General features: G+C 44.4%; 1 protein-coding gene across 2 annotated transcripts in view; it reads left to right on the forward strand.

The window, feature by feature from the left end:
- Positions 1-645: 645 nt before the first annotated feature.
- Positions 646-13,321, forward strand: part of SGMS2 (sphingomyelin synthase 2) — a 92,162-nt gene continuing 79,486 nt past the window's right edge. For both annotated transcript variants that reach the window (XM_077476684.1, XM_077476683.1), the window contains exon 1: positions 646-807. The gene's annotated coding sequence lies outside the window, so the exon portion shown is untranslated. The remainder of the gene's footprint in view (positions 808-13,321) is intronic.

Here is a 13,321-nt window from a genome sequence, read left to right on the forward strand (position 1 = left end):
GAGCGAGGCGAGGCGAGTCGTGTCGCCTCGCATCGCCCGCTGTGTGAACCGGCTCTTAGAGATTTTATTTATTTTTATGGGTTATGTTTTATAGCAGAAAGTAAAAATATTGCTTGTTTTTTTTTTTACAAAAGTTTTTGTTTATATAATAAAAAATAAAAAGCACAGAGGTGATCAAATACCACCAAAAGAAATCTTTAGCTGTATGTGGAAAAAAAAGAGAAATTTTGTTTGGTTGATGCGTTATATAAAGGGGGTAAAAGTAAAGTGAGCGGCGGTGGATATACAGGAATTACACAGGAACAGCACTTTACAATATACAGGGAGACAGTACAGTCACAATATAATACAATAAAATAAAATAGAAGAAGGTGAAGAGGGCTGTGCTCACAAGAGCTTACAATCTTATAGATGAGCAGACACCATGCACCTGCAGTCACCTGATGCTGAGTGCATTGGCCATGAGAATAGAAAGTTCTCAGCTAGGCCCCATGAAGTCATCATTGATAAGTGACAGTGAGGAGGGCTGTCATCACACCTGGCCCTGTGTCCTGGGAAGGGCGGCGGAGGACTCTGAGTCAGGCATGGAGAATGGAGTGGGAGGGAGAGGACAGTGATGTCAGTCTGGGAGGAGGAGGAGGAGGAGGAGGAGATCGCTCCCCGAGTGAAGACACAAGGAGGAAAAAGGGGTCGGGCAGGGATCATGAGGACTTGTGTATACACACAGGCAGGGCACAGTATACACCGCGACACCCGGGACAGGAGAGGGACCCTGCTGCCAGCCCCGCACACCAGAGCCTCTGTCAGGTGGGTGCACCCTCATCATCAATGCTGGACGGGGAAAGTTTTCCTGGGGCTCATAGACTTAGGGGGTATTGCCAACGGGTCTTCTAAGTCCATTACAGGGCACTGCCAATGGGTCTTTTAGGTCCATCACAGGGCACTGCCAACGTGCCTCCTAAGTCCATCAGATGGCAGTATCGATGTGTATACTAAGTGCATCGGATGGCACTGCCAATGTGTATTCTAAGTGCATCAAATGGCACTGTCAGTGTGTGTTCTAAGTGCATCAGATAGTAATATCAGTGTGCGTTCTAAGTGCATCAGATGGCAATGTGTGTACACTAAGCACATCCGATGGCACTTGCCAATGTGTGTTCTAAGTGCTTTAAATGGCAGTATCAATGTGTGTGCACCAAGTGCATCGGGTGGCACTGCCAGTGTGTGTTCTGAGGGCATCAGATGGCTGTATCAATTTGTGTTCTAAGTGCATCAGATGGTGATATCAGTGTGTGTTTTAAGTGCATCAGATGGCAGTATCAATGTGTGGGCACCAAGTGTATTAGATGGCACTGCCAGTGTGTGTTCCAAGTCCACCAAATGACTATCAAAGTGTGTGTGCACCAAGTGCATCGGATGGCACTGCCAATGTGTGTTCTAAGTGCATCAGATGGCAGTATCAATGTGTGTGCACCAAGTGCATCAGATGGCACTGCCAATGTGTGTTCTAAGGGCATCAGATGGCAGTATTAATGTGTGTGCACCAAGTGCATCAGATGGCACTGCCAATGTGTGTTCTAAGTGCATCAGATGGCAGTTTTAATGTGTGTGCACCAAGTGCATCAGATGGCACTGCCAATGTGTGTTCTAAGTGCATCAGATGGCAGTATCAATGCGTGTGCACCAAGTGCATCGGATGGCACTGGCAGGGTGTGCTCTAAGTCCATCAGATAACAGTATCAATGTGTGTGTACACTAAGTACATCAGATGGCACTCTGCCAGTGTGTGTTCTAAGTGCATCCAATGACAGTATTAATGTGTGTGCACCAAGTGCATCAGATGGCACTGCCAATGTGTCTGATCTGCAAGCATTAGATGGCACTGCTAACTTGTGTGCTCTGAGTGCACCAGATGACAATACCAATGTGCTTGCCCTCAACATTCAGATGGCACCGTCAATGTGTGTGCATCAGTGCCAATATCAGTGTGTATGCACTAAGAGCATCAGGTGGCACTGCCAATGTGTCTGATCTGAGTGCATCAGATGGCAATAGCAATGTGTATGTGCTTTGGTGCATTGGATGGCACTTCCAATGTTAGTGCAATACAAGGCGTACCTTCAGTTATTGACTACTACCATAGTGGGTTCACATGTGCATGCTTTCCAGCTAGAAACACATAGAAATGGTGTTACGCCCACGGATCGTCCTCAGTCTGACATATACACTGTGACTCCGAAACATGAAATGACATTCTTAGGTTGCATGTGAGCTGTCAGGTGAACATTGCCATTGATGCCCATCTGCCTATAGTACTATACTGTTCTTTCCTCCCCTGCAACATTCCTTCTAGATGACTGGGGAGGGCGAGGGAGTAACCTGCAATCATATTCTGCTAACACAGAGGAGAAGTTAATATGTATGGTAATATAGATAAGGGACTTGGAAATGTTTGATATTGCTGTCTGGTAGATGTATACTTCCAGCTTTGTGTCTCAATATTTCTGGAGAACTGTGTAGAATGGGATCACATATCACTGTGATTAGATTGTAGAAGTCCCCAGCTTTCCAAATACAAACATGCTGCATGCTGGCCATAGATCTTGTCTGCAATCAGTTTATTGGAATGGTGTCATCTGTCATTGGAGTGACAGCAGAGACACAAAGTGAGTGTCTATGTGGCTTGTCACACCTGTTGTACCTGAATTTCCCACACTGTATCTCCGTCACTGATTCACTGTCCTGCTATGGAGCGCAAAGTGCAGCCTTCATTCTAGATTGATGTGCAAATAATGGCAATACAGAATTAGGGTTTTTTAAAACCAAAAATTTAATATATAGCAGCTGACCAATCATTAGATGTGGTGGCTGCATTTGTTTTCTTTTTTTGAGGCATTTTTCCTTCTGTTTTCCCCTATGATCTGGCCAGTAACGCACCTCCTGTATTAGAGTGCCCTACACTGGACAAAGGAGCACAGGAGACAGCTTTGGACAGCAGCATTGTCAGTCTGGGGTAGAGGGGACTGTTATGCCGTGTACACGTGACCAGACTTTTTGACGGACTTGGTCCGGCGGACTGGAATCCGTCGGAAAATTCGATCATGTGTGGGCTCCAGCGGACTTTTTCTTCCCAAAAGTCCAGCGGACCTAGAAATAAAACTTGCTTCAAATCTTTCCGATGGACTCGAGTCCGGCTGAAAAATCCGGTCGACTGTGTGCTAGTCCGACAGACTAAAACCGACGCTAGGGTAGCTATTGGCTACTGGCTATGAACTTCCTTATTCTACGTTATCGTGTTCGAATCTGTTGAACTTTTGGAGTGATCGTGTGTGTCCAAATCCGTTCGTTTGAAAGTCTGGCGGACCTCAGCTGCAAAGTCTGTCGGATTGTCTGCCGGACCAAGTCCATTGAAAAGTCAGATGCTAGTGCATTAGATGTACTAGCAGATTTAGGTACACAAACAAATTAAAGCCAAACTCCAGCTAACACTTTATAAGCAGGCACAGCAAACAGTTTCTTTTTTGTTTTGGAATAAAGGTTTTAAATCAAAAAATCTGATCATTGTAAGCACCCCTACATGGTTTGTTTCAACCTTCTAACTGATACATTTGCAAGAGAGCTTGTTTTGTTGAAAAACAACAGACTTACTGGCTGGATCGACAGATGCAAATAGAAGAAATAAAGCCTAAAAAGGAAATCTCATTTAAGAACTGGTAAGCTGCAAAGAAATAAACATTTGAGTTTGGGTTTTATACTGCCTTATGCCCTGTACACACGGTCGGACATTACGACGACAAAATCATCAAATTTCCATCGGATTTTGGCCCAAACTCGTCTTGCATACACACGGTCGCACAAAGTTGTCGGAAAATCGGAAAATCCGATTGTTCTGAACGCGGTGACGTAGAACACGTACGATGGGACTATAAAGAGGCCAGTAGCCAATAGCTTTCGTCTCGTAATTTGTTCTGAGCATGCGTGGCACTTTGTGCGTCGGAATTGTCTACACACAATCGGAATTTAAACGATTGGATTTTGTTGTCGTAAAATTTTAGAACAAGATCTCAAACTTTGTGTGTCGGAAATTCAGACGGAAAAACTCTGATGGAGCCCACACACGATCGGATTTTCCGACAACACAGTCCGATCGCTCATTTTCCGTCGGAAAGTCCGACCGTATGTACAGGCCATTAGGCTTGAGCATTTCAGCAGTGATTTTTGCTGTGCTTTCCACATTTTTTACCGCAATTTTGCTTTTGCGTTTTTTTACTGCTTTTTTTTGTGGGGGGGGGGGGGGTGGTGGGGGGGATTTGTTGTTGGGTAGATTTAAAAACACAAAATGAAAATTGCAGCAAAATCATGGTTTAAACGCACTACATGCTTTTTTGCAGCTTCTCCATTGAAGTCTATTGAAACAAAAATGCAAAAAAGCACAGTTTTGCATTTAAAAAAGTCCCTGACCTTTTCCAAAAATGCAGAGGCATAAAAATGCATCAATGAAAACGTGTTCCATAGGAACTCATGTTAAAAAAATGTCCTGCGTTTCTGCAAAAAGCAAGAAAAAATGCATTGGTTCTAAAGATAAAATGTTGCTTTCTTTGCTCCTCACGTCCCTAAATACTTACCTCAATCGATCCACAGCTGTGCACAGATGCATCTCTTCTCTCCCCTCCAGTGGCAGATGCTTATGCAGGGTGCAGGGGCGCCAACCCCTTAATCCATTTGCCTGGACCCTAATCTACATGCAGGGCATCAGATGCATGTCCTGATTGGCTGGGAGGAGAAGCGACCGCTGGGAATAGGGAGGAGACTCCAGGGGGAAGCCATCGAAGCTGTGACCTGGATGGGATAAGTGCGGGGCTGGTGGGCAACGGGTGAGCGATGCAGCGATTGAGCGACTGGATAGTGGGGGAAAGCGGCGCTCAATCAAGCAAGCCGGGGTGGGAGGTGGTTGGTTGGCTGGCTGGCTGGGTGGGCCATGGCCCGCCCCCCAAGAAAATTGAGCACTACCTCTACTCACAGAGATTGAGGCAGCAGCAGGAGCCATTGGCTATGAGGAAGGATCGGGGGGAGGGTGGCTGAGCCACACTGTGTGTGTCAATCGATGCACACAGCCTGTCTAGGAATTGAGCCCACGTGTCTGCCCCCATAGCAAACAGCTTGCTATGGGGGCAGACAGAGAAGAGGAGCAGTTAATTGACTGTGACTCCAAAAGAGGAGGATCAGGGCAGTGCTGTGCAATATCATTGCACAGAGCAGGTAAGTATGTCATGTTTGTTATTTTAATTATATAATTACTCTAAAATACATATATAATGAAATAAATATAAGCTTTTAATATATTTCTCAATAGTCACAAAGGATATCAATCCACTTTGTGTGCACCAAATCCCGTTGCAAGCCCAGATATTACCTTGTAATAATATTAAATTGAATGTTGATATCATCACTGTGCTTTACCTAGCCTGTGCAGAGAGCAGAGCTCTGGTAGTGACCCATTAGGTCCACCCACCATAGCAGGGATATGCAATTAGCGGACCTCCAGCTGTTGCAGAACTACAAGTGCCATCATGCCTCTGCCTCTGTATGTCATGCTTGTGATGTCATGACATCCAGAGGCAGAGGCATGATGGGACTTGTAGTTTTTCAACAGCTGGAGGTCTGCTAATTGCATAGCCCTGCCCTACAGGCTACCTGCAGAAAACTAGCGGAGGGGGCGGAGACAAGACCAGTCACTCTGTACAAGAAGAGAGAGCAGTAGTGACCGGTCTTTATTACAGGAAACTCCTACACAGAGGTAAAGTTTCACCTAGGATTATTGCACAGATCTGGAAGAAATGCATAAAGCACAGCAAGATTCAAGAAAAAAAAAACAAGTCTCTTATATTTAGACAATATTTCTTTATCCTGGAGTTTAACTTTAACTATAACAGGAACAATAAATCTTCATGTATAATTTCAGAAGTGCTTATTGGACAAAAGGGTGCAAAGTACAGTAATGTGCACAAAAATACAGGAACCAACCAGATTTCACCTTTCATCAGTTCCGTAAAGTCTTGGTAATAATAATTCTAGCCCAAGACCTCCTCTATAACTCAAAACTGGTAACCTATAGAAATGTTTAAACGTCGCCTATGGAGATTTTTAAGTGCCAAAGTTTGTAGCCATTCCACAAGTGGGCGCAAAATTTGAAGCATGACATGTTAGGTATCAGTTTACTTGGCATACCATTATCTTTAACATTATAGAAAAAAAATGGGCTAACTTTACTGTTTTCTTATGTTTTTAATTAAAAAACAATTTGTTTGTAAGACTGCTACGCAAATATGGTGTGGCATAAAGTATTGAAGCGATCTCCATTATATTCTCTGGGGTCTCTGCTAAAAAAAAATATATATGTTTGGGGGTTCTAAGTAATTTTCTAGCAAAAAAAACAAAACAGATTTTAACTTGTGAACAACAAGTGTCAGAAATGGGCTCGTTCCTTGAGTGGTTAAAGAGGAGCTCCAGACTCCCCCCATAAAAATTAAAAGTCAGCAGCTACAAATACTGTAGCTGCTGACTTTTAATATAAGGGCACTTACATGTCCAGGGATCCAGCAATGTCATCACCTGAGCAGATTCTTCTTCCAGGGTGCAGGTGCTGGCATTGTAAGGGAACCAGGTAGTGAAGCCTTGCAGCTTCACAGTCGGTTTCCTAGTGTGCATGCACAAGCCACACTGCCTTTTGTGAACGGTCCTGTGGTCTTCTGGGACTTTTATCCCAGAAGGATGCAGGTAAAAGTGGGGGGGTTACTTCCAGCTTAGATCACCGCTGTGCATCTAACTGGTAATGGGAGTGGGTACTTGCCAAAACCAGGAACCTGCCCCCCCCAAAAAAAAGTGGCAATGGGGGGCTGCAAACAAGTGGAACTTGCCCTTTTGGGTGAAGTTCCGCTTTAATAAATATATCACTGTAATTCCAAATCAAGCAGATAATTCCCTTGTTAAAGTAAAATCCAGCCTAACACTAAAATCCCTGCATCTATAGACATCCACAATCTAACATTACCCTATCTAGCCCTGTAAAGAAGAAATCAGTATGACATCACTCTCCATTCATTTCACAGCTGTTGTCGGCTGTGCCCTCTGAAGAGCTTCCGCCTCTGGACACCGGGTCAGATCGGCTTCAGAAAAGGTATGTCCTTTTCTGAAGCCGGTCTGACCCAGTCTCAAGCAGCGGAAGCTCTTCAGAGGGCACAGCCGACAACAGCTGTGAAATGAATGGAGAGTGATGTCATACTGATTCTCTTACGAGTATCACTAACCAGTGCTATAGCTGCTAGCGATAATCACTGGTTGCAGGAAAGGCTTTTACACCATGTACGGCCTGAGCTTTAAATCTAGTGCATTCTTATCTGTGGTGAGGTTGTCTGTGCAGATTCCTAATACAAGCTTGTTACATAATGCTGACACTCCTCGTCTTTATAAGGTATGTATTTAGATGTGTAAATCAATGTTACATTCTAACCTGCTGTACTGCAGGTTAGTCAAGTTATCAATAGAGACAATGTTTGCCATCGACCATTTTAAAGTGACATTACAGATAAAAGAAAGTAATGATATGTGTAGCTTTCACTGAATTGGACACCCTAGCCTTTTAAACAATGGTTATTGTGTAAGTGCAGGATCTCGCCTGCTGAGTAAACTATGCCTGTGTGTATATCAGTTCTGGTATGTATCAGTGCTTAGCAGGGAGTGTCACTGTACAAGTGAAGATAGCACATTGCTGTGTAATATTTTCCTTTACGGCCTTACTCATGGGGCCTAGACTTTTCTCATCAAAGCCCTCCATGAAAGGGACATAAATGATTAAATGGCATGGGTCACGTCCACACGACGACACGTATCTAGACAAATTCCATTTAATGACTTGGCTACCACTGTGTGATTTTCCTGTTTTTTATGAATATTCATGAGTATTAAGGGTAGACGGAACAGCCCTTATCACTAAGTACACTGCACAGTTCAAGAAGACGTTAAACCTCATTTAAACATTGGTTTAAATAAAAGAGCAGAAAGTAATACATTGCCAAACTCTTATGTAAATGTTTCAGAACTGAGCATCAAAGTGGTTGGCCATTGCAATCAGTGGTGTCACTAGGGTTGGTGTCATCTGGTGCGGTAAAACATGGTGTGAGCCCCCACCCCTGTTAGCCTGTCACAGTGCTTTGTCCTGCAGCTGTGGGACAGTGATGGAAGGATAGGCAGTAGGGCACTGAGCAGTATTAGAACCCCCCCCTTTCCCCCAGTACAGACCCCTCAGTAGTAGAACCTCCTTCCCCGAGTACAGACCCCTCAGTAGTAGAACTTCCTTCCCTCAGTACAGACCCCTCAGTAGTAGAACTTCCTTCCCTCAGTACAGACCCCTCAGTAGTAGAACCCCTTTCCCCCAGTACAGACCCCTCAGTAGTAGAACCCCCTTCCCCCAGTACAGACCCCTTAGTAATAGAACCCCCTCCCTTTCCCCTAGTACATACCCCCCCCTATGTTAGCCTACCACAGTGCTCTGTCCTGCTGCTGCAGAGTGACAGCAGGATAGGCAGTAGGGCACTGAACAGTAGTAGAACCAACCTTTTTTCCCCAGTACAGAATCCGCAGTAGTAGAACCCTCCAGTACAGACCCCTCAGTAGTAGACCCCCCCTTTCCCCCATTACAGACCCCACAGTAGTAGAATCCCTCCTTTTGCCCCAGTACAGACCCCTAAGTAGTAAAACCCCCTCTTCCCCCAGTACAGACCCCTCAGTAGTAGAACCCCCCTTTCCCCCATTACAGATCCCTCAGTAGTAGACCCCCCCCTTTTCCCCCAGTACAGACCCCTCAGTAGTAGAACCCCCCTTTCCCCCATTACAGATCCCTCAGTAGTAGACCCCCCCCTTTTCCCCCAGTACAGACCCCTCAGTAGTAGAACTCCCCTTTCTCCCAGTTTAGACCATTCAGTAGTAGAACCCCCCCCCCCCCCTTTCCCCCAGGACAGACCTCATCTTTCCTACACCTTTTCTCCTTTTGGTGTAAGTTCCCCTGTTTCATTGCATGGTTAGCCACTGAACCCCACCCATCATTAGGGTGAGTAGATGATTGTCTGTTGTTTTTCATTGTTTAGTTTGGTTTCCAGAGACATTTTTGTTTTTTACAGCCTGCCACAGCACTCTGTCCTGCTGCTTTGGAGTGATGGAAGGATAGGCAGTAGGGCACTCAGCAGTAGTAGAACCTCCCCTTTCCCCCAGTACAGACCCCCCAGTAGAGACCTCTGAGTAGTAGAACCCCTCCCCCTTTCCCCCAGTACAGACCCCTCAGTAGTAGACCCCCCCAGTTCAATCAGATTTGTCCATTCACTTTCCAATACTGAATTGAAGGAATAAAAGAGAGAAGCTAAGGCCGACTATAGACAGGTTGCAGGAAAGAAATCGCTCTATTTCCCATCAAGACAGTCAGTGCTGATGGGGAATCCCTCCCATGGAGCCATTGTCTTCCCCCAGCGGTTATTATTGCTAGCGGCTATAACAGCCACCTGCAATAATTGCATGTAGAATCTGAGAGGCTGGTTGTATCCAAGTTGGTCGATCGATCGATCTACTTGGGTACATTCAGCCTGCCTATACATGTTTCGAATCGCTTCGGGTCCCTGCTAAACCGGGCGAGATTCGAACCATCTATGGACGGCTTAACTGATTGCTGTTAACAACACTAAGGTAGCCCATGAATGTATGAGGGCAGCTTGACCCACATGAACAGTCAGAGTTCACCCAAATATTAGGATTGAGCAGCAGCCGTCTGTCCTTAAGGGGTGCAGGGCCCCCCCCCCCATCAATGCGTCCGGCCCCCTAATCTACATCCAGGACGCCGAACTAATGGATTCCAATGGTGTTTTTTTTTTTTTTTTTTTTAGCACATGATTAGAGCCAGAGGCTCTAATAGGCTTCAGCAAAGGGAGGTCTCGGGCGCACCTTGAGCCCACCCAATTGTGTGACAATAGCGAATTAATGTTTTTTTTTCCTTTTGGGATAAAGTTTTTACATAAAAAAAATACAGGCTGATCATTGTAATCACCTCTGTCAGGCCGCGTACACACGCGGGGACTGTTCGCCCAACTTTGTCCGCTGAACAGTGTTTCGGCGGACAGTCCGCTCGTGTGTGGGCTTTCAGCGGACAGTTTCAGCGAACAGTCCGCTGAACAAGGTTTTTCGGAAATTCCGAAAAACTGTCCGCTGAAACTTTGTTTCAGCGAACAGTCCCCTCGTGTGTAGGCTTGTTCGTCAAACTAAGTTCCGCGCATGCTCAGAAAGGATTTACACGCCGAAAGTTATAATGCAGTGTATAGGACGTCGTATTTTTCGTCCCGTCGTACGTGCCGTTCACGTCATCGTGCACGGTTTCAGCAAACTGTTCGTTCGTCGTGTGTGGGCAAGTCCGTCCATGCTAATTTTGAGCGGACTGTTTGCTGAAACTGTTTGACGGACAAAGTTGAGCGAACAGTCCCCGCGTGTGTACGCGGCCTCAGTGTTAATTGGTCTGTCTGTTCTCTGTAACTATGGGAAAGCTTTTCTGTTTAAAAACAATAGACTTACTGGCTGGATCACCAGATGAAAATAGAAGAAAGAAAGCCTGAAAAAGCTAATGCAGCCATCTAATTTAAGAAGTGGTAAGCTGCAATATAATATGTTTGCTTTTGGGGTTAATACTTATACTTTCATAAATGAGGTCCACTACTATTATGGAGAAAGGTACATTGCAACATTCATTCAACTGAATTTAATGCAATGCCAAGTATCTCAAGCTTTGTTGGGATGAAGAAATGCATACAGTATGTGCTCATAGATGCAGTAGCTGTCTTACATAAGAGCTGCTAATATTTACTGTTTGCTGTGTCTTTACAACCCCTGTTAGATGATGAGTGTAATATTGGTCTTAAATGTAGATACCTTGTAGTGTTTTCAAGTATGTAAGTGTCCTTTCACAGGGGCTTTCCGTCCGGCAGACTCAGTTTTGCTCACTCATCGATCCGTTGATCCCCACTGAGTAGGCGGATGACAGGTCCGTCTCTGCTCACTGTGCAGAGATGGACCTGTCAGAGCCCCGCTGTCCTCTATAGGGAGATCAGATGAAAACGGTCCACCTGTCTGTTTTCATCTGATCCCATTCGATTCGATCTGCCAGAAAGATGGAAAATAGGGTCTCCATCATCCTTCTGGATTTCACGGACAGGATCAGATCGGATATTGGCAGATGTCAGCAGACATGTCACTGCTGACATCCGCTGCCCCATAGGGATGAATGGAGTGTCCGATCAGGTTCCCCTGAAAAACTAACAGGCGGACCTGATCGGAAAGCCCATGTGAAAAGGGGCCTAATTCTTAAACTAAATTTCTTGGACAGTCATTTTTTGTAGATCTCAGGCCGACACCATACATAGAGCCTTTATACCTGCATGACTTAGAGCTAAGGTAGGCCTGCCCTTCCTGGGGCTTAGACTTTTCTTGTCATTTAACATCCTAGTGTTGGAGCCTTAGTGGTCAGTAGAGGCTCTCAGACCAAACTGCTAAATGGCAAGGCTTAAGGCCTGGTTGCAGGTTGCGGATAATGCATTTTCCAGGTGCATTTTTCATTTTATGACATGTTTGTTAATGCGTTTTTGATGTGTTTTTGGGAGGTGTCTATTGTCTTGTGGAAGAAACCAGCAGAAACACAAAAGCACAAGCAATGTTTTTTTATGCCTTTCCACTGCATTTCTTTTGATCCTATGGAACCAAAAATGCAAGGTGCTGTGGAAAATAAAGTACCTGACCCTTTCCAAAAAATGCACTGGTGGAAACCGCACAGATGTGAACGTGACCCATAGAAAACCATGTTAAATGGACTGTAGTGCATCTCGACAAAACTTAAAAGGCACTGAAAAACACATAGGTGTGAACCAAGCCTTCCACCAGATATGGATGGGTCTTTGCAGAAAGATGAGCAGAAGTTGCCTTCAGCGTATGCCTGAATTGGAATTCTTGTGGAACCCAGGCATTCCTGTTTAGGGCCAAAGGTAGGCCAAAAGATATCTTCAGATTGCCAAATAACCTTTCCGGATCTGACTTTCTTCGAATGTCTAAGGACAGCTATGGAAATGACATTCTATGGAAATGACATGATCATTGTACAGTAGATCCTTTTACTTCAAGGAACTAAATAGCGTGCCTGGCTGGCTATTCTTAATGGTCCATTATGTTGATTTTCTGGCCATATTGGATTGCTTCAGCCAATGGCTATTGTTTGTTTAAAAAAAAAAAGGATTAGTGTAGAACTAAAGGCAAAACTTTTTCTGACTTTTTTATGGTCATTTACAATTGTTGGGTTTGTGCATGACTAAGGCAAGATGAAAATGAATACTCATACATACATTTTGTAGATCATCTCAACCACACTTGCACTTTTCAAATTGTTGCTTAATATAGACTTTATAGCTAACTATTCTGATGGTAAGAATCAATAAAGAGACGTGTGTATATTGGAAGGACTGTGCTTTTACTGTTCTGCAGCAGGATGATAGCAGGAGATAAAAAAAAATCTTAGAAACGAAGTACATTATGTGCTTGCCATACTCATCTGTGGTCAAGGAAATACACAATGTTTATCTAAGGACATGGCTTCTTGAAATTATATGTGGGCAAAAGATACCAAGCACAAAATAATCCATTCAGAAGTCCATATAAATGTATTCATCACACTGAAGTCACAACTTGTAGAGAAATGATATCCGATGCGTTTCCGGGAGCAAGAAATCCACCTTCATCAGGGCTGAGGTTTTAGTTGCTAGGGCTCTTGCTATGGAGTTTTTAGAAATCTCCAAAACAATTTCCAAAACAAAAATTTCTACATTTAAAAAAAAATAGAATTTGGAAAATAATAAGTGACCCTTATAGAATAATATATGTCAGAATTCGGATGCCACTTTGGGCTTTTTTACTTTCATGCTCCTTCTTAGGGAGCTAATGGGCGTCAACAATGACCTTAGTTCACCTACAGGTATTGCCACATAAAGCCATTCACTTGTATAACAAATTGTATGTGCAAGCTCCTGGGCTATTCTTATTGGTATCATTTGTTTACTTGTATCGTGTTCCTGTGTGATTTTTGTGTGAAACCGCCCGGAGACCACGCTACTCTGATTATGCACTCCCAGGAGCATCTTTGGCAGCCTGGGCTCAGGGGAAAGTGTGGTGAATGGGCATTATTCAGCCAGGAAAACTAGTGACATCTGGTGGTGGAAAGTAATTGCGTGAGAAAGCCCTGGATTGA

The sequence above is a fragment of the Lithobates pipiens genome, unplaced genomic scaffold (assembly GCF_037356315.1).
Source record: "Lithobates pipiens isolate NorthernLeopardFrog02 unplaced genomic scaffold, aLitPip1_a1.2 Scaffold_13, whole genome shotgun sequence".
Lineage (NCBI taxonomy): Eukaryota > Metazoa > Chordata > Amphibia > Anura > Ranidae > Lithobates > Lithobates pipiens.